The sequence below is a fragment of the Ceratotherium simum genome, chromosome 34 (assembly GCF_057802395.1).
Source record: "Ceratotherium simum simum isolate JZ-2026a chromosome 34, ASM5780239v1, whole genome shotgun sequence".
Classification (NCBI taxonomy): Eukaryota; Metazoa; Chordata; class Mammalia; order Perissodactyla; family Rhinocerotidae; genus Ceratotherium; species Ceratotherium simum.
The window spans coordinates 21,637,438-21,656,181 of record NC_141933.1 but is presented as its reverse complement, the minus strand read 5'-3'; the positions used below and the strand labels follow the sequence as shown (position 1 = coordinate 21,656,181).

General features: G+C 40.5%; 1 protein-coding gene across 17 annotated transcripts in view; it reads right to left on the bottom strand.

Moving 5' to 3' along the window:
- Nucleotides 1–18,522, bottom strand: part of PHF21A (PHD finger protein 21A) — a 182,296-nt gene extending 163,774 nt beyond the window's left edge. For 6 of the 17 annotated variants that reach the window (XM_087423054.1, XM_087423059.1, XM_087423052.1 and 3 more), the window contains exon 1: nucleotides 17,990–18,520. The gene's annotated coding sequence lies outside the window, so the exon portion shown is untranslated. Of the gene's footprint in view, nucleotides 1–14,968; nucleotides 16,741–16,769; nucleotides 16,951–17,581; nucleotides 17,716–17,989 lie in introns of those variants that run through there. The other 11 variants (XM_087423066.1, XM_087423067.1, XM_087423057.1 and 8 more) reach the window with 7 other exon arrangements.
- Nucleotides 18,523–18,744: the final 222 nt, after the last annotated feature.

Here is an 18,744-nt window from a genome sequence, read left to right as displayed (position 1 = left end):
TGTTTCACAAAAACTCGGTTACTTCGCTAGTGATTTTAAGCTATCTATTATCCAACTCCTGGCTGAAGTCCCAAAATGGGGAGGTCCACAAACCATTAAAGCCTTAAGATCTTGATGACAGCTCTCTCTGTTTAAAAACTAATAATTACAATGGTGTCTCGCTTTGTTTTGTTTTGGAGAGAAATAGAATAAGATGGTGGTAGCTTTGGAGAGTGACAAACAGCAGACAGGGGACAGCGTACGCAGAGAAGAAAAGCAGAGAGATAGTAAAGAAGAGGGGAGAGGAAAGGCAATGATGGAGGCAGGGTGCGCCATCGATGGTGGCACCTCTCTAGAGAGTAGCTCACACACCACAGAACCAGACATGTTCCTGCACAACTGTAACAGGAGTTCAACCCTGTCATAAGCAGCCCACCTTTTACAAATTAGGCAGGGACTAATGGATTTTCAAAATTGTACAATTCTTTAAATCAACCCCAAAGACTCCATAGGGCCTATTTCTATATTTATTAAAATGAAATAGACTTCTAAACTTTTTACAATTCCATTCACCCAAGAGAAGCAACTTTTATAGGTCCTCCATACAGGCTGAAGTAAAGAAAACTTAATACTATGCATATGCTATGCTAACTCTAAAACTACAAAGCTTTACTTACTGACCACTCTAGCTACTGGAAAGTAACATTACAATTTTTTTTAACTGAAAGGAAACTATACAGCCTGCTATAAAATTGCTTAATTTTTTAAATATTTGTTGAGCTAAAGTACAGTACTTTACCAAAACAAACGAGGGAATTTCTGCTCAGAAAGTAGAAACAATGTTTTAGGAACACAGACAAAATAAAATACAGCGAATACTTCTATCCATCTACTAGGCTTTTACGAAATGGTGCCGTTGGGTAAATGAGAACAAAAATTAATGGAATCTATTACTCTGCTTTAATTCAAATGTTCACTACTGCTAACATACACCACACTCAGGATGTTTTGGTAAGCTTTTACACATACCTGAGAAAAAACAGATCAAAGATCAAAAAAGTTTCAGGGGGCCAGCCCGGTGACATAGTGGTTAAGTTCACAGGCTCCGCTTCGGTGGCCCAGGGTTCGCGGGTGGGGGATCCCAGGCACGGACCTACATACTGCTTATCAAGCCATACTGTGGCAGGCGTCCCACATATAAAAACAGAGGAAGATGGGCACAGATGCTAGCTCAGGGCCAGTCTTGCTCAGGCAAAAGAGGATTGGCAATGGATGTTAGCTCAGGGCTAATCTTCCTCACCAGGAAAAAAAAAGTTTCAGATCCAAATTGGTAGTGAATGAATAAAATTAGTTCTATTTCACACTTAATGATCGTTCCCCTTCGCTCGATGACTGATTTCACTTACCAGATAGATATATACATACATACATACACACACACACACACACACACACACACACGGATATATTAAAAACTCAAATTCTTTACAAATTTGATCAAAAAATCTTAATTCTGAGATCAGTGTAAGGCAGACACTCAAAGAGTGGCTTTTCTCACAATGAACTTGTTCTCAGGCCCAGTTTCAAGGCTCAATATAGGTAACATATGACAATTAATTATGGAAAGAAAATAACAATTACCATAAGAAAAGACCAGGCACCAGATGAGAGGAAATTTCACAAAGGCAAAATGCCCAAAATCAGATGGCAAATAAACTATGTCCATCGTTACTAGAAAGCTCTGTGTGCCACTTTTACATCTCTGGGGTTCTACAACCATTTCCATCGGTTTTTACACCCAAGCATGTGTTCTCAAGGGTTAAACACACACAATTTGTCCTGAGCAGTAGACCCAAAGGACTGACCAGCTGACCAGTATTTCAGACTTCTGAGTTATTATGTCTAGTCTACTACTGATGTGATGCTAAGTGACCTACTGTAAGCCACGTCAATATCTTGGTGCAAAAAAAGCTTATATCGCTAAGGGGCTTAACAAATATAAAGTACCATGAAATATTTTTAAGTCTCTATTAAAACTTACATATTCTCATGTACTTTCTATTTCTCCCAGAGGTATTCACAAACAAGAACTCATTAGATACACTTTTCCCATCCATACCTTTTTTTGTGTGTGTGTGAGGAAGATCAGCCCTGTGCTAACATCTGCCAATCCTCCTCTTTTTTTGCTGAGGAAGACTGGCCCTGAACTAACATCCATGCCCATCTTCCTTCACTTTATATGGGACGCCACCACAGCATGGTTTGCCAAGCGGTGCATCGGTGCGTGCCCGGGATCCGAACCCACGAACCCCGGGCCGCCACAGCGGAGCACGCACACCTAACTGCTTGCGCCACCAGGCCGGCCCCTCCACCCATCCATACCTTTTCGACCAAGACATTTCAGGAAAAAAACTCTCCTTTTCACCTAAGCTGTTCCATATTTACTGTTTTCCCATAAACTTTTAGCGGGACTGTAACAATAATAACGACGACAGCAGCTATTGCTTATCAAGTGTCTTAAGATTTCCTCATTTTATCTTCACATCAATCCTAGGAGGTTGGCATTATCATCCCGATATCACAGATGAAGACACTGAGGTCCAAGTGGACAGCACAGAGCTTGGTATACAGCACGCACGGAGACATCTCTGTTGAAGGGAGCTTAAATAACGAGTCCAAGACCGCACACTCCACTTTAAGTGGTTGTACTGAGATTCCAACCCAGGGGTCAGACCCCAAAGCTCCAGGCTCTTTTCCCACTATGTGACATTTGTCTCAAGCCTTGAGAAGAGAAGAAAGGAGTTGAGAATGAAAGTTAAGTAATAATACCTAACTTTGGTTACCATTAATTTAGCGCTTACTACAGTCTCACACATCATAACCTCAGGGGATGGGTACTATTATTTATGCATATTCTACGTATGAAGAAACTGAGGCAGAGGCACAGAGGGTACCGTTATCACAGAGGTAACACATGGCAAAGCCAGGATTTGAGCTCCAGCTCCAGTGCTGATACTCAACCACTGCGCTCCACTGCCATGCTAAACACTTCCCTTTGCCTGCGCTGCGTGAAAACAAAACTTTTAACTTTTTCAACAAAATTACTAAATCGTAAGCCTTCATGCTTCGACTAACTGAGGGAAAACTCGTAGTGCTTTTCTAGGCATGCGCACCAGACTTCTTTACAGGCACAGAGGATGTGCCCCTGGTGATTAGATCATTGCACTGCCCAGGAAGTGGCACACTGTAAATCTGGTTAAGAGCCCCTAGCCCATCTCTCTCCACACTCAGACCCACATTAACCATGCACTGCAAGACAGGCAATTCAGAGATGTCCCAGTGCAATCTTCTATAAAATGAACGTCACTCTGAGGTATCCAAGTGTGCACAGTACCCTTCCGTCACTCTTTCTCCTCCTTCCCCTCCTTCCCAAACGCCATAAAAGACACCGCAAAAGGAATGAATGAATCTAAGCTACTTAAAAATCATAACAAATGTCCAATGATAACTATAAATTTAAATGAGAAAAAAAATGCAAAATTCTCATAGTTTTGTCTCTTGTCCAAATTTTACATTCAAAAGGATAGGCCTCAAAAAAACCAGCAGCGGTGGCAGCACAGGCCTCTTTGAAAAGACTCAACTCTTAGACCACCTTATTATCATAAACGTGCCTGGAAGGTGCAGACGAAAGTGAACTTTTGCCTCAGATTCTGCGTGTCTCAATACGCATATTTAAAACAACCATCACTGTTGCATTACAAGTTATTGGGCTTTTTACCCTAATATCTACTAGTATGACAATGTATTTAATTACATAAATAAGAATATTAAGCATAGATTTAATATTTATATGCTAACACGTAATATACACAGAAAATAAACCCACAGAAACACAAGACCGGACCTGGAGGTACTGAGCACTTGACACAATGAGAACAGGACCCACTGCAGCCCCCTCCATTGACATCGTAAAGTTGCCACATTTTCTGGGCTCTCTTTTGAATTAATGTGGCATCTGTTCCAAGTACAGCATGCTAACATTTTACGAAAAGATATTTTCATTCTACATTTGTATCTGGTTTGCTTTTTATTTGAACTCCTGTTTTATTTCAGTGGTCATTATTTCTTTATACTAAGTTCTCAATTTGGTATTCCTAATCTATCTCCCCTGAGCACAGAAAAGGGTGGGGAGGAACCATCAGCTTAAACCCTCTAACAGCAATAATCACAATATGCTTTGCATATAGATTAAATAAAGAAAATCAGCAGCACAAAGATTTTTGTAGGCTTTTTAGTATCAGGTCCTGATAAGTTAATGGCATCTGTTTCTTTCAGAAAAAGAATTCTGCTCTGAGGTATTACGGGGGCTGGGGGGCAGAAAAGAGAAGTAAACAAATACCAAATAGAATAATTCAAGTTACAAAGTCTGGTCTCCATGAAATGATATTTCAATAATTTGCAAATATCCAACTCTGTCGAGTGAGAACTGCTTTTTAAGACATCCTCAAAAATGCTGCAGCAACAAGCCAAATACAACCACTTGTACTTAACATGCATGCTGCATACTCCACAATGTTACGTCATGTCAGGCACAGAGAAGACGCTTACCAAGCTATCCTGCGTTCTATAAACTGCCTAACAACAACAGAAACGGCTCTACCATCTCCACGGTGGGAGTGAGGGCGTCAGGGCAGCCAGCCTTCTCCCTTTGGTCAACTCTGAAGAAAACAAATGAGGCTTATATTTCTGTCTTTTAAGCTCACCTTTCTCAAGGCCTTTACTCTCAATCTTTCAGCCCTCCACAGGAAGAAAGGCTGTTTCTTTAAAATTAAAAAGCTGCAAAAGATCACTCCAACTTAAAAGCCCCAGGCCCTGTACCACCTATCCTCCAGGTGTCCCCACGGCCGCCTCTTCTGGGGAAGAATGGCCTAGCTCGAGCACTAGGCTCCAGTGCTGGCACCCACCCTGGGGAAGGAAGGGGGCCATGGGAAGAAATTATTACAACTTGTATTTTAAAATCTCATCCTTTTTTTAAATTTCGATTTTCCTGTACGTTTTATAACATATATAAAACACTAGTTCATAAAATTATATATAAATATACATTTACTGGTAGTCATAATTTTTTAAAGTTTGGAGACTACAGGTTAAGAAGGCTGAAACTAGAATAAGAGAAGAAAATTAGGCTCTGCCCTTAACTTACTCAAATTCTTGTCTCCGCCTCAGTTTTACCATCCATGACGCGAACTGAGCCCTTTGTACACTTATAAGACTATTTTGAGAAATAATAAATTTCTACCTAGGGCATAGTCTGAGCCACACAAACTAAAAAGCACATATGAATGCTACCAATGAGAAATACTCAACAGGGCTTGTTAAATCTTCGATTACACTATAGTTCAAATAAACTGCTGTGTTTATTATCAGATCCAGTTCTTAGAATTTTTAAGGCCAGGCTTCAGGACTTCACTAAATGTGGGTCTAAAGAAGCATAAAGCATCTTAGATTCAAGGACTGCATTCTAGGATTAGAAAGACTTTTTTGTAAAACTTCCATAATGAAAAATTTATTTCCTATGAAATGACATTTTTTAATTTAAAAATCACAAAAGTGAATTATGACTAAATAACCTTAGCAACAAGTGAAAACTCTCAAAGCCAGAATCAATATTTAATGTAGATTATAAGGCCTTGAGTATGTCTTTTTTTAAATAATGCCAGAAAAACCAATGGCACTCAAATAATTTATCTTTTTGTTTTTTTTCTTCTTATACTGCTTTAAAAAATGCTGGGTTAGGGGCTGGCGCAGTGGCGCAAGCAGTTAACTGCACGCGCTCCACTGCAGTGCGCCGGGGTTCGCCAGTTCGGATCCCGGGCGCGCACCGACGCACCGCTTGTTAAGACATGCTGTGCCGGAGTCCCACATAAAGTAGAGGAAGATGGGCACGGATGGCAGCCCAGGGCCAGTCTTTCTCAGCAAAAAAGAGGAGGATTGGCAGATGTTAGCTCAGGGGCGATCTTCCTCACACACACACAAAAAATGCTGGGTTATCAGCATAGCATTTAGTGGTGGTTAAGTGAGTAGGGATAGGGATGGGGGTGAGGTCAGCCAACACTACTCTCACAGAGATGTGAGGACCAGGACTAATTCTCATGCAGCATATCCGAATGCCAATTAAGCAATACTAGTTTGAGTTTCTATTAATTAAAATATTACAAGTATTTTCTTGGTTTTAAAACTCTACATTACTTCGTAAATGTTGAATGAATGTCTCCCAACGACCAAGGAGAGAGACCACCGGTTAAAAAAAAGTTATCTGAAACCACAATTAATCTCTTTATAAGTAGCTACCAGAAGTAGTAGAATTTAATTCTGAAATGATGCCTCCTATATTACTTGTGCAGGATAGAAAATAACGTTGTCATTTTAAATTGGTTAACATTTTTTAAAGTTTTACAAATAGCAACAACCATTGCTAAGGCATTAGGTGCAAGTACAAAGAACTTAAAATGCTTTTTGCCTCATAGGTAATAATCAGTCTAGGGTATAGGTTTATAATCTTAACGTATGAATCTTACCCACCTCTTGCTTTCCAACCTCACTCCCACTTACCACCCGAGACTTACTTTCAAAAACAGGCAGGCTTTTAAAATAGCCATCTGAAAAAAGTAAACTTCAAGAGAGTATCATGGTATAATTCTATTTATTTTTAAAATGCATATATATTATACTATACATATATTACACATATTTAAATGCACAGGAAAATTTAAAAGTAGAATGAGAGTGGGATAACTTTAATTTTCTACTTTATACATATCTACATTGCTACAATTACCATTATAACTCAGACGTACTACCTCTATAATACCTCTTAAAAGAAAGGACATTTATCATCAAATCCTCTAAAATGTTGACAGTCACATAAGGACTAACTGAATAGTGAATGTAAACTATTTGCACCTACTAAGAAAATGTATAAAATAACCTACCATGATAAAGCCCCCGAATCCCAACCTTAAGAAACAGACATGAGACCTCACTCCATGCTAGGCACCGTGCTTGATGACGGGCACACAGTGATGAACAAGACAGGCACACTCCCAAATGCCTTCATTTCCGTTCCATTCCATTGTTTACTATGTCCAAAATATTCAACCTAACCCAACCAAAATCAACATGAAACAAACTCAAAATGAGACATCAGGGCCGGCCCTGTGGCTTAGCGGTTAAGTGCGCGCGCTCCGCTGCTGGCGGCCCGGGTTTGGATCCCAGGCGCGCACCGACACACTGCTTCTCCGGCCATGCTGAGGCCGCGTCCCACATACAGCAACTAGAAGGATGTGCAGCTATGACACACAACTACCTACTGGGGCTTCGGGGGGAAAATAAATAAATAAAAATAAATAAAATCTTTAAAAAAAAAAAAAAAAATGAGACATCATCACTGTGGCCATTTCAGTAAATTAACAACTTCTTTAGTAGTTCCCTTTTCTAGGCATCTGTGGGAATTACATAGTTGAGTACAGCATTATGGACACTTAAGAGGAGGGGTCTGGAATCAAACCTGGGCTTGAATTCAGGTTGCAACATTTGCTACCTACACGATCCCAGCAAAGCCTTCATTTCCTTGTCTGTAAAATGGGGGTAAGACAATAACAGCAAATCCTCAGAATACTGCTGTGAGGATTAAAATTAAATGAGACCCTATACGTAAAAAGACTTAGCACTATACATAATAAACACTCAGTAAATGTTAAATTAGTATTATTATTAATAACAGATAACCATAAAGTACAAAAACTGTTTGCAACTTGCCAAACATTTAAGGTCTTATATCTATGCCATTTCTCCAGAACAAATATACGTATTTGCATAAATTTGTATATTAACATATAAAAATGCTTTTCAATATAAAAGCCCATTATTAAAACTTTTTATTACCATAACAAGACACCAGTACATTTATGATATCTCTATATATTATATATATATGCAAATGCATTGGCACATATTATCAGCGCATACTGTATGCTGTAAACACATGTTAAGAACCTGTCTGTTGGCCATGGGGGTCTAGATCACCAATTATGATTCTAACTCATCCATTTAAATTTTTAAAAATATTACTATTATTAACACAGCATAGACAAATATCTTAAAATCCAGCCATCTATTAGTGATTAAAAGCTCTATTTATATATACTACTTTAGTCTATAAAGTCCCTTCATGAGTTTTAGCTCATCTAATTTTTTTTTTTTTTTTTTTTTTGGTGAGGAAGATTTGCCCTGAGCTAACATTTGTTGCCAATCCTCCTCTTTTTGCTGAGGAAGATTGGCCCTGGGCTAACACCGTGCCCATCTTCCTCCACTTTATATATGGGACCCCTGCCAGAGCATGGCTTGGTAAGTGGTGCATATGTCTACTCCCAGGATCCGAACCTGCAAACCCCCGGCCACCAAAGCGCAGTGCACGAACCCAACCAATATGCCACTGGGCTGGCCCCTCATCTAATCTTTTTAACAGCATAGTGAGGCAGGCTCTTTACCATTACCCCCATTTCAGCCCCGCAAGGCTGAATTTCCCAAGTGCACAGCTAGTGACAGGGCTGGTCTTAAAGCCAGCTCTTCTGACACCATCACAACTGTTTCATTTACATTGGTCTGGGACATTTCATTAAAAAAAGAAAACTGTGCTCAATAATTTAGGCGTGTCAGAGGACTCTAGAGGGAATTACACATGGCTGACCAGTTTTCCTCTCCTTATTTCCAACTTTAGTATTTCAGGAATTACACGAGTGTGTGTAACTATACAACGCAGATAAGGAGAATTCATCCAAATCTGATTATTTCCTGCATTGGCCAATTAATACCAGAGACCATTTTCTCCCTTACATTTAGTCCTTTGTGTTTAACTTCTTTGTAACCACTGAATTTATCTTAACGTTAGGTCTTGAAAAGACAAGTTAACACAAAATAAATAAAACCACTCAAAATGTGGAAGCATATCAGATCAGAGTCCATAAATTTTTGACACATCTAAAGAATCTATTTAATGTCTAATATACAAACATTAACAAATTTCAGTTTACATTTATGAGGGGAAAAAAAGGTTAGTATTATTGCAGTAGGTGGGTTTGTTGTGTAAACAAGTACTCAAATAATTACTACTAACGGCAGAGTTTTCTTAAATAAACACAGCAGCCCTCAGCCATAATATTGCAGGAGCTCTGCACACGGGAAAAGCTGGAATAGATACTGGCCACGCAGGTAAGAGAGACACTTCCCTGATTCTGCACACGCTCCAACTAAGGCACATACATCGCAACTTATGCTTACATTTTTCAATATTCCCAGGTGTCCCTTTCCCTTCTGAAAAAGCTAAAAGAGACCAACCATGCAGATAAAAATATCCTGCAAGTTCAAGAGCCTAAAAGAAGTTAAAGTGTCCTAAAAGAGAAAAATAATGTAAAGACTTATGATTTTTTTGAACCTAACATTTTAAGTACAACCCACAGACCTGAAACTACATTTTCTTTCTGGGGCTGCTCACTGGCCTCCAACACATCAATCCTGTAACACTGTGAACTGCGGCAATAGATTGGTTCATGCTTCTAAAGACAACAGAATTTTTCCAAGGTTACACACACTGTGACACAAGGAACATTTTTGCAGCATCTTATTTTCATTAATCAACTAGTTTGGGTATTCTACCAGTGCAAACATTATGAACAAAGAAATTTTCATTATCTTTTGAACTTTCCAAAGGCAACCAAAGGCCGTGATACAGTGGCAAAGAGTACTGAACAGGGAGAGCTGAATTCTGGTCAAAATTGTGCTACTGGCTGGTTGTCTGACTTTGGGCATACATCACTTAGGGAGAAACTGAGGTGCGAAGACATTTTATGTACAGCAAAAAATTCTAAGGAACTGCCACTCACTACCATAGGCCAAAAATCTCAAGGTCTTCTTAGAATAGCCTGGGCTTCCAATCAAATAATAATGTAAAAAGAGAGCGAAAAATGTGACGCATGCTATTTTTTTAAATAACAATAACCACTAGTCCTGCTGCTGCTAATTCTAGACACTTACTGAGCCTTCATTAGTGCCCGGCACTGGACTAAGCACTTTCACAGATTCTAACATTTAATCTCTGCAACAACATTGATATTACTTAATAAAGTAGAAGTATTAGAACCCTCAAAAGAACAGAAATTTAAATTTTACAAATGAAAATTTAAAGAAACCTTACCTTTTTCTCTACCTTTCAGACTACACACACCTTTGAGTATTAAACTTACACTAAAACCACATTTATTTTCAAGAATCTGTCTTCCATTTAAAGAATACTGCAATTCAAGATGTTGACAATTACTACAGAAGAATCAAAAAACTCTGGACTTAAATACTGGCACAAAAAAAACCCTCCCATCCTAATTTAACTACTGAATAACTGCCCCCATTCAAAGAAAAGAGAATAGTATTTATATCAGGCCCTACAATAATAGGCTTCTAATGCCTATACTAGCAGTCAATGATGCTGTGTAATTATAAAGAGACCTATATCATCACAGACAAAAAAACTTACAATTGCTAAGTCTAGTTTTGAATATATATACACACACATATATATACACATATATATCTGTTGTTTTACATGTAAATCTTATTATAGTAGCTGATAAAAAACAACAAACTAATCTAAGGTAAACTAAAACACTAGGGTGTTTCTGAAGACTCACTTTAGAATATCAGCAGCATAATAATCATGATATTAGCAACCAAACTTTACTTAGCAGAAAGTTCTTAGATGCTTGGGAGGCTGTGTATAAAATGGAGTAGACAAGAGGGAAGGGTTCTCTGTGCTGTTTAAATCGACTACAGGTCCCAGAATGCAATGCTCTAATCTGGAGTTAAGCAAAAACCACACTGCATCCTGGGACTTGTAGTAAGTAAACCACTTCTCCCTATCACAGTAAGTTTCAAGAAAAGTGAACTAGTATCTAGCACAATCTGACTAGATCTCATTATTAGGGCCTAGTCAAATTCAGATCTAATTTGTTTGTTCTCTGCTCTGGCACAGTTTCTTTAGCACATACTGGAAAAAGTATCAGATAATATTTAGATCAACATTTTCACATTAGGAAAATCTTATAGAGAATAAGCATATAAAAGATATGCTTAAAAAGCAAAAAATATTTGATACAATTTTTAAATTATTTTAAAAACATAATTTTAAAAATAATTTTTTAAAGTTTGGTTGAACAATTTCAAAGCTCTCTATCCCCCTCCTCAAAAAAGATTTTAATTGTTTTACCAGGTTTTCTCTTAACAGTCTTTCAAGTTATGTTTTATAAATAACTTTTCTTGAAGAAAATTCTCGTAAGAAAACATTTCCCATACTCTAATGACTGCCCACTAGGAAATATATTCTTCTAGTAATACATACACATAACACCATCACACAAAAAAAACAATAATACTTAAATTCTTTTTTTGTCAAGTCCTTACTCAATATTACTCCTCACCCCTCATTTCTCACACACATGTTTCTGGAAAGAACACTTAGAAAAAAAATATTCCAACTACAGACCCATTTCTCTCATCCACTGACCTCTTCTAAAAACAGAGATTTTTTTTTAAAGCTATCAATAACATGTCCAAGCAGATAATTTTGAGCTGTAATTTATGTCGACAGAGTTTCTGTATAGACCCCTTATTTTCTGCAAGGCTGAGGAAGGAGGCTGGGAAAGAACCAAGTGCAGTCTGCATCAGGAGGCCTAACACAGGTGGTGGGTTATTTTCAGGCAACAGCACCTTCACAAACATGCTGTGGAATACAGTCCAAGAAATTCCTAACAAGGAAAGATAAGCTGGCACACAAATTTAACACAATCCAGCTAAAAATCACCTGCAGCACATGCTACTACATTTCACCATAAAAGTGACAAGCTACTACAGGATCTGAAGCTTCATCAATACAACATACTGTCCATAAGGCCAGAGACAGCTGTTGCCATGGTTACTATCACCCACTTTTATCAGGAAATTATTGTCATTACTCTGAAGTTTTGGGTACTTATTTAAAATTAAAAAAAACAACAACAAAAAACAGTTTAGGGTTCTGACTGTTAATTGAGTGAAAGAATCAACTACTGTTTGATTTCTAAGTATGCTGCTTTAGAGATGCACATGGTTAACAATACTTGGATCTGCAGCAGAAAAAAATCAATTCCTTTCTGCTGCTCCTTCTCCTCAAGTACTGACAGTTTGTATTCTCAATGCAGCCAAAACAATAAAACAAAACCCATCTTTTTGGCTTCTGTGTTTAAGTTATTTTTCTCCCCTAGGCCCACAAACAGAGGCAAAATAAAGCCTAGATCATCAACCTGTTAGGCCTCATCCCCTTCCTATCTCCACATTACCGGTTCATTTTTTTGTCTACTTAAAAAAGCAGAAAAACATTTCCGTCGATGCTTCCAAAATATAGGAAAGAATAGTTTCCTTCAACAGAGACCTGCTCACTATTTTTTATTTTTAAAAAAGGAAAGACCTTGCAGTGTATTGGAGGGAGAGAAGCGGAGGAGTATTCAAACTGCCAAACAAGTGTCTGGTGTAAGAAAGTTGCTTTAGGAAACCCCACAGGATGACTGAACCTCACACATTATCTCTCAAAGGGAAGAGTTCTCTACCACCTCAGTTTAAGACTGAATTAATAGACAAGTAATATAAAAGTTATTCTTAAAAGTCTATTTCAACAATCTCTCAAAAGATAACTGTTCAAAATTTAATACACAAATGAGAATTACATGAAAGCCTACAAAATAGTATGACCACACAAACATACAAAGGAGAGCAGATGCTATTTAAGAAATAATTATCTACAATAAATTCAATGCACTGTTAACAGATTACCTCCTTAAAAAAAATCTCAAAGCAGCAAAAATACACACCTGGTAAAGTTAAAGTGGTCAAAATATATTGCTAGGCTCCTAAAGAATACTTAAGGCCTACAAAAAAGCCCGTAAGTCAACATAAATCATTAATATTTCCCAGCACAAATTAATATAAAGATTCAAACATGTTTCAAGAAATCAGCTCTGAATATAGACATAAAGAAATTCTGTCAAAAGTTAGAGACCTAAAACTTAAATGCCTTCCTTTTCTCCCTTTGAATAGTAATTAAATACAAAAGCCTTGGGCAAGAAAATACTAAGGATACAAAATTTAAAAGCACATTAATACAACCTTAACTTCAGTATTTCCTCCAAGAAAGCTTTAGTAGTCACTGTCTGTAGGAGGAAAAAGTTAATATTACCCTGAGAGGTTTCATTTTTATCTAAACAGTTAAATGTTTTTTTCACTTCTCACAGAAGCAAGTTTCTGTATTCAATTACTAATTGGGGCTATTTTATAAAGAGCAATCACTTCTAAAATTTAAGATACTACACCTTTTGATATGCTCATAAACACAGGGACTCCCAATTATCTATATTTTATTTTATTTTAGTTCAAATCTGTGAGCAGAGCCAGAACTCAAGGCTCTGAGTTTTAAACTTTTGGGCTATTTTTACACAAAAATATTTTGGTGTACTCCTCTAGATTTGAGTAGTCATTTCCTTATGCATCCCTTTAAAATAGAAAAACAAAAATGATGTATACAAGCTAATGCATAAAGATATACATGTTTTTCACTCTGAAACAAGTTTGGGAGCTTTAGCTAGTAAGAATTGTTCAACCAGTTAGCAGAATCAATCAAAACCTTAACCGTGACATTTGTTACTCTGTGTGTTAATAAGAGTCTATAGAAGAACCCAGGAACTTAAATATTCACTAAAATCAACTACTATCACATCAATGGGGAAATGAAGAAAACCTTTGACAGGGGATACACATTTCACAGGATCTACAAAAGGAAAAATGATCTTTTTTTTGAATTATGAGAAACTGCCTAGGCAGCATTTTTTAAACAAAGCTTCAAAACTGTAACAAAGAGCTTTTTGGTAACCACAGCAGTATTTAAAAAAAAATTCATAAAATGTTCAGGGTGTACTTTTAACGCACTCATTTGCCAAATGATATGGAGAAAGGTAACATTTTAAAGATAGAAGCGTCTATCCGTGTATTAATTAACTATCTCAACAACTTAACATCTGCGTGGTTTCTGACAATTCACAAACAACTTTCACATGTATTATCTCATTTGAGCTCACTGAGAAAAAAGTACAGCATTATGCCTAGCAAACAGACAAAATTGAAAGCAGGTTCACCAAATTTTCTACACATTCCTAAGTTTTTAAAACTTTGATATCAAACTTTACAAGCCACCACAGTAGCATGATATTTCCAGCGATAAATCAATTCACCTAACACTAACAGAGTTTCAAAGGACCACGTGCTGTAAATACTATGACACTACTTCCATGTTTATGTAGTTATTGTTACATGTCACTAAAAGACTTATCTGCAACGACCTATGCCCACAGATAAAACTTTACAGTTCAAGAATCTCAGTCTTTGGAGGCCAACTCAAATACATCAACCACGTGTATTTATAAAGCTGAGTGCCTAAGAATTTATCTATTATGATCACTGTCCATAGTTTCGAGGAAAAAAAGAACACACAAGTCTACAATTTTTTCCATACAATACCTCCCTTTCCAAAATCACAAGTACCATATGTCCTATTTAGTTAATATTATAAGGATGATCACAAAACCAAAAGCCCCAAGTCATACCAACTACTTTTGCCTATAGCCATTGCACATCATTTTTTTAAAGGTGTTTAACACCCCACTCACCAACACAAGACTCACTCTTCAAAATAAAATAATTCTAACAGCACTCTATACCTAAGCGCAGCATCCTTAAGCTAGCCACAATAACAAATCTACTTTGTATATAATAGTGTAAGCAGGTAAAAGGCAGTCAAAGATTTCCATTTCAAATAACAATGTAATTTATTAATGGAATTTTTAAATGGACTTACTCAAAATCTTTTGGAACTTTAAGGTGTTAATCCTGTTGCTTAGTTGAAGCTAAGTAGAGCTGTAATACGTAGCAAGACCCTCAAAATTCAGAGATTTGCTTTATCTTGCTGTAGCACCTCCTGCTGGATAGCATTTAGAGCTCTTCAGGTAAGCAGAAGAAGAGTATTTCTGAGGCAGCTCCTTCCAGATGACTGAATGGGAAAAAGGATGGACCCTTCAAAGCTAAAAGAAATAGGGCCCCGTCCATCACTTATACCTCTTAAAAAACCAAATCTGGCATAGGTGGGAGTCTTTTTAATCTATTACAATTCCAGGTCTATAAAGACCTGAGTCCAAGGTGCAACATGCTTAAATAAAGCTTGCAAAATTACCTAAAAACTAAGTTAAAAAACCTTCAAAAGCACTCAAGCAAAAGACTAATATGGCCAGCCAAGCAATGCCACACATATTGCAAATACTATTACATTAATAAAAGCAAAGGTCTGACATAAAGAAAAGCACCTGGGATATTTTTAACACGTTAGCCAGAAGTTTGTGTTTTGAGAATTTTCTGCACTATTACTATGCTCTTCACCTAAGAATAGTTGTACATCTACAGAAGTTTCAAATACAGAAATTTTTTTAAATAAACATGAGTGTAACTGCATACAAAAATTCCTCCTTCCCATCAAAAGATATGTCCTGAGATTTTAAAATACATTCTTCAGACATTTTAAAGGGTCCCTAATAAGCTAGTTTTAAGCCCATGATGTAGATTCCACATACCAGTGGAGACAGAAAAAGAGAATGGGAAGGAACTTACCAAAATCAAAATGAATAACAGTATTTCCAGTAAAAATGTAGTAACAGTTTCCTACAATGCTGCGAAACCAAGTAAATTGTGAAACTTAAAAAAAGGGGAGGGGGCTGGTCTTCAAAAACCAAAAGAAAAGCTGACCTATTTATTTCCACTGCCCGAACATCAGGGAACATCAGATGTAAACAAACAACATAAACACTGAAAAGGACACTTAGATGTCTTAGCCCCAATTTAGGTCCCCTTACCAGGCCCTCAAAGAAGCTACAGATGTTGATGAGGATCCTCTCTAAAAAAGAGATTGCAGCTACCCGCCCTGAAGAACCCCTATAAAGTCTGCCTATGAAAAGGCTTCCTTCCTAGAGCGCACAACTGCTTTAAAAAAAAAAAAAAAAAAAAAAAAACTTTCATCAGCCCAAATTAATCTGATTCTAATATTCAGCTATCAATTATTAATATATAAATGTTCTTCCTTCTCTAACGTCCCCAGCTCAAGCAGCTACATTCCTGACACCTACTCTTAACGAAAAGGCACAGCTCGCTCCCCGGCTATGGGGCAAATCTTTGAAATCCAAAACACAGCCACAAAGTTCACTGTCAAGGCCAGCGCCGAGGCCCACACACGCCCGGACCTCAACTCCCCTCTGAAATTCTAGAAAGCCATCCTGGCAGGAGACATCATTAAAAAACAACACAATGTGGACGTGCCGAGTGAGATCCTCTACTTCCATACCTAAACAAAGAATATTTCAACATATGACCGGAATATGATGACACCGGATTCACCAATGAAAACAAAACCTGCCTGCCATGAGCAGTCGTACCCTCATCTCAACAACTCAACTACTTAGAAATCACTCTCGGCGCATCTGCACCCTACAACCGGCGTGTGGCCTTCTCCGGGGGTGCCAGCCACAGACAAAGTTGAAAGGAGACCTCCTTCCCCCGGTGCCCAATCCCGAGAGCAACCCCTCCCCTGCCAGGGCCACCTTGCTGCTACCCACCATCGCGAACGTGGTCAGGGGAAAAAAAGAAATCCTAACAGCACCGCTCAGCAGAATAAAGAGACCAAAGAGAGGATGACGAGAAGTGTTGGGAACTGCGTGCACGGCGGGGCTGGACCAAACGGAAAGAGTCCCACTCCGCGCGCCCCTCCCCCCGGCGGGGGCGCGAGCGGGGGAGGGGCGGCCGCGGCCCCTCTCGGAGCGGCCTGGCCCGCGCGGGGTCCCGGGGGCGCCCCGCGGCCGCGGGCGGCGGGGGCGAGTGCGGGAGGGCCGGCCCCGGGGGGAGGGGTGCAGGCAGACTCTCCGGAATAACAAGTTGCAGAAGAAGAAGAATAAGCGGAATTTCCCCACCGCTGCTCCGGCCACCCAAGACAAATGCACCAACACAACACACACACTCTCTCACACACACACACACACACACACACACACACACACACACTCGGGCCCGGCAGCGTCAGCAGCCGCAGTTTTTTTTTTTTTTTTTTAAACCAGATCCCTCAGTCACCAAACAAGATGGTTTTCCCAAAAAAAAAAAAAATTAAATAAATAACCATAATAAAAACTTCCCCCCGACAGCATCCCGGAGGGGGGGAGGTGAAAGAGACAAGGCGACCATCCCCGGGGTGAGGGGGAGCCGAGGGGGGCGGCAGAGGCTCCGCGCCCCCCCCGCCCCCGCCGGCGGCCCCCTCCCCGGCCCCCCGCCGGGACAATGTGACGCCCCCTCCCCGCCACCCCCGGCGCGCCGCCTCTGTCACCCGCTCCGGCCCTGCACTCAGCGCCCAGGCTCCCGAGGCTGCTCATAAACTTACTTCCAATTTATCCTGGGGAGGGGTGGAGGGCAGAGGGGAGGAAGGGGGGAGACCAGGTTTTTCCATTGTCTTTTTTTTAGGGGGGGAGGAATAGGAAGGGCACGCAGGGGGGCGCCCCGAAGGGGAAGTTATTGCTCAAAGCTCAAGTTGACTGAGGGGTCCTGGCGAGAACACCCCCCTTTCCCTCCTCCCTCCCACACACCCCTCCCCTCCCCCTCCCTCCCCCCCACAACAAACTCCAAGCAAGCAGCCCCTGTTCCTCCCAGAGACAAACACCAGAGACAAGACAGAGAGAGGAGAGGGCGAGAGGGGGAAGGGGGAGGGAGGGGAAATAGAGCTACTCCAGAAAAAAAAAAGAGAGAGAGGAGAGTGAGGAGAAGAGAGAATGGAAAAGCTGGGATACTGCACCCTCCTGCTGCTGGCTGGCTGTCCCCCCTGGCAGCTGGAGGCAGGAACTCTGAGCAGGAGAAGCAGGAGGAGGAGGAGGAGGGAACTCTTCTTCATGGGGAGGGAGGGAAGAAGCTGGAGCTGCTGCTGCTGCTTCTGCTGCTGCTCTGGGCCTCTCGCACTTTTTAGATATTAGTGTGTTAAGATGGTAGGTTGTTCCCTTCTCCCTCCTCCTCCTCCTCTCCTCTCCCCCTCTCTCTCTCTCACTCACTCTCTCTCTCTCTCTCTCTCTCTGGGCTGTTTCTTTCCTCCTCTTCCCCAGGCAAGGGGGGGTGGGGAGGAGGGGGTGGGGGGAGGAACTGGATCCTCCTCCTCCTCCAGGAGAGACACACAGGCCCCGGGCCGGAATGGGGTGGGGGCACTCAGAGCAGCAGGAGAGAAACTGTGGGAGACAAACAAGCCCAACTCTTCATCCTCCTCCTCCTCCTCTCAGCAGCAGCAGCGAGCACCACCAGCCCATTCACCACCCGGCCCCGGGCCGCAGCACCTCCGCCGCCTCAGCCCGGGGATCCCTCCGCCCAGGCCCAGACACACTCGCCCGCGCGGGAGCCCGCCGCGCGGCCCCGCCGGCCCGCCGCCGCCGCCGCCGTGCGCGCCCCCGCCGCTCCCGAGAGCCGGGCGAGAGGGACTGGGGCTGGGAAAGCGGGGACGAGGGCGGGGGGGAGAGGAGGCGCCGGGGTAAAGGGGCAGGCGGGGAGGGAGGGGGCTGCCGGGCG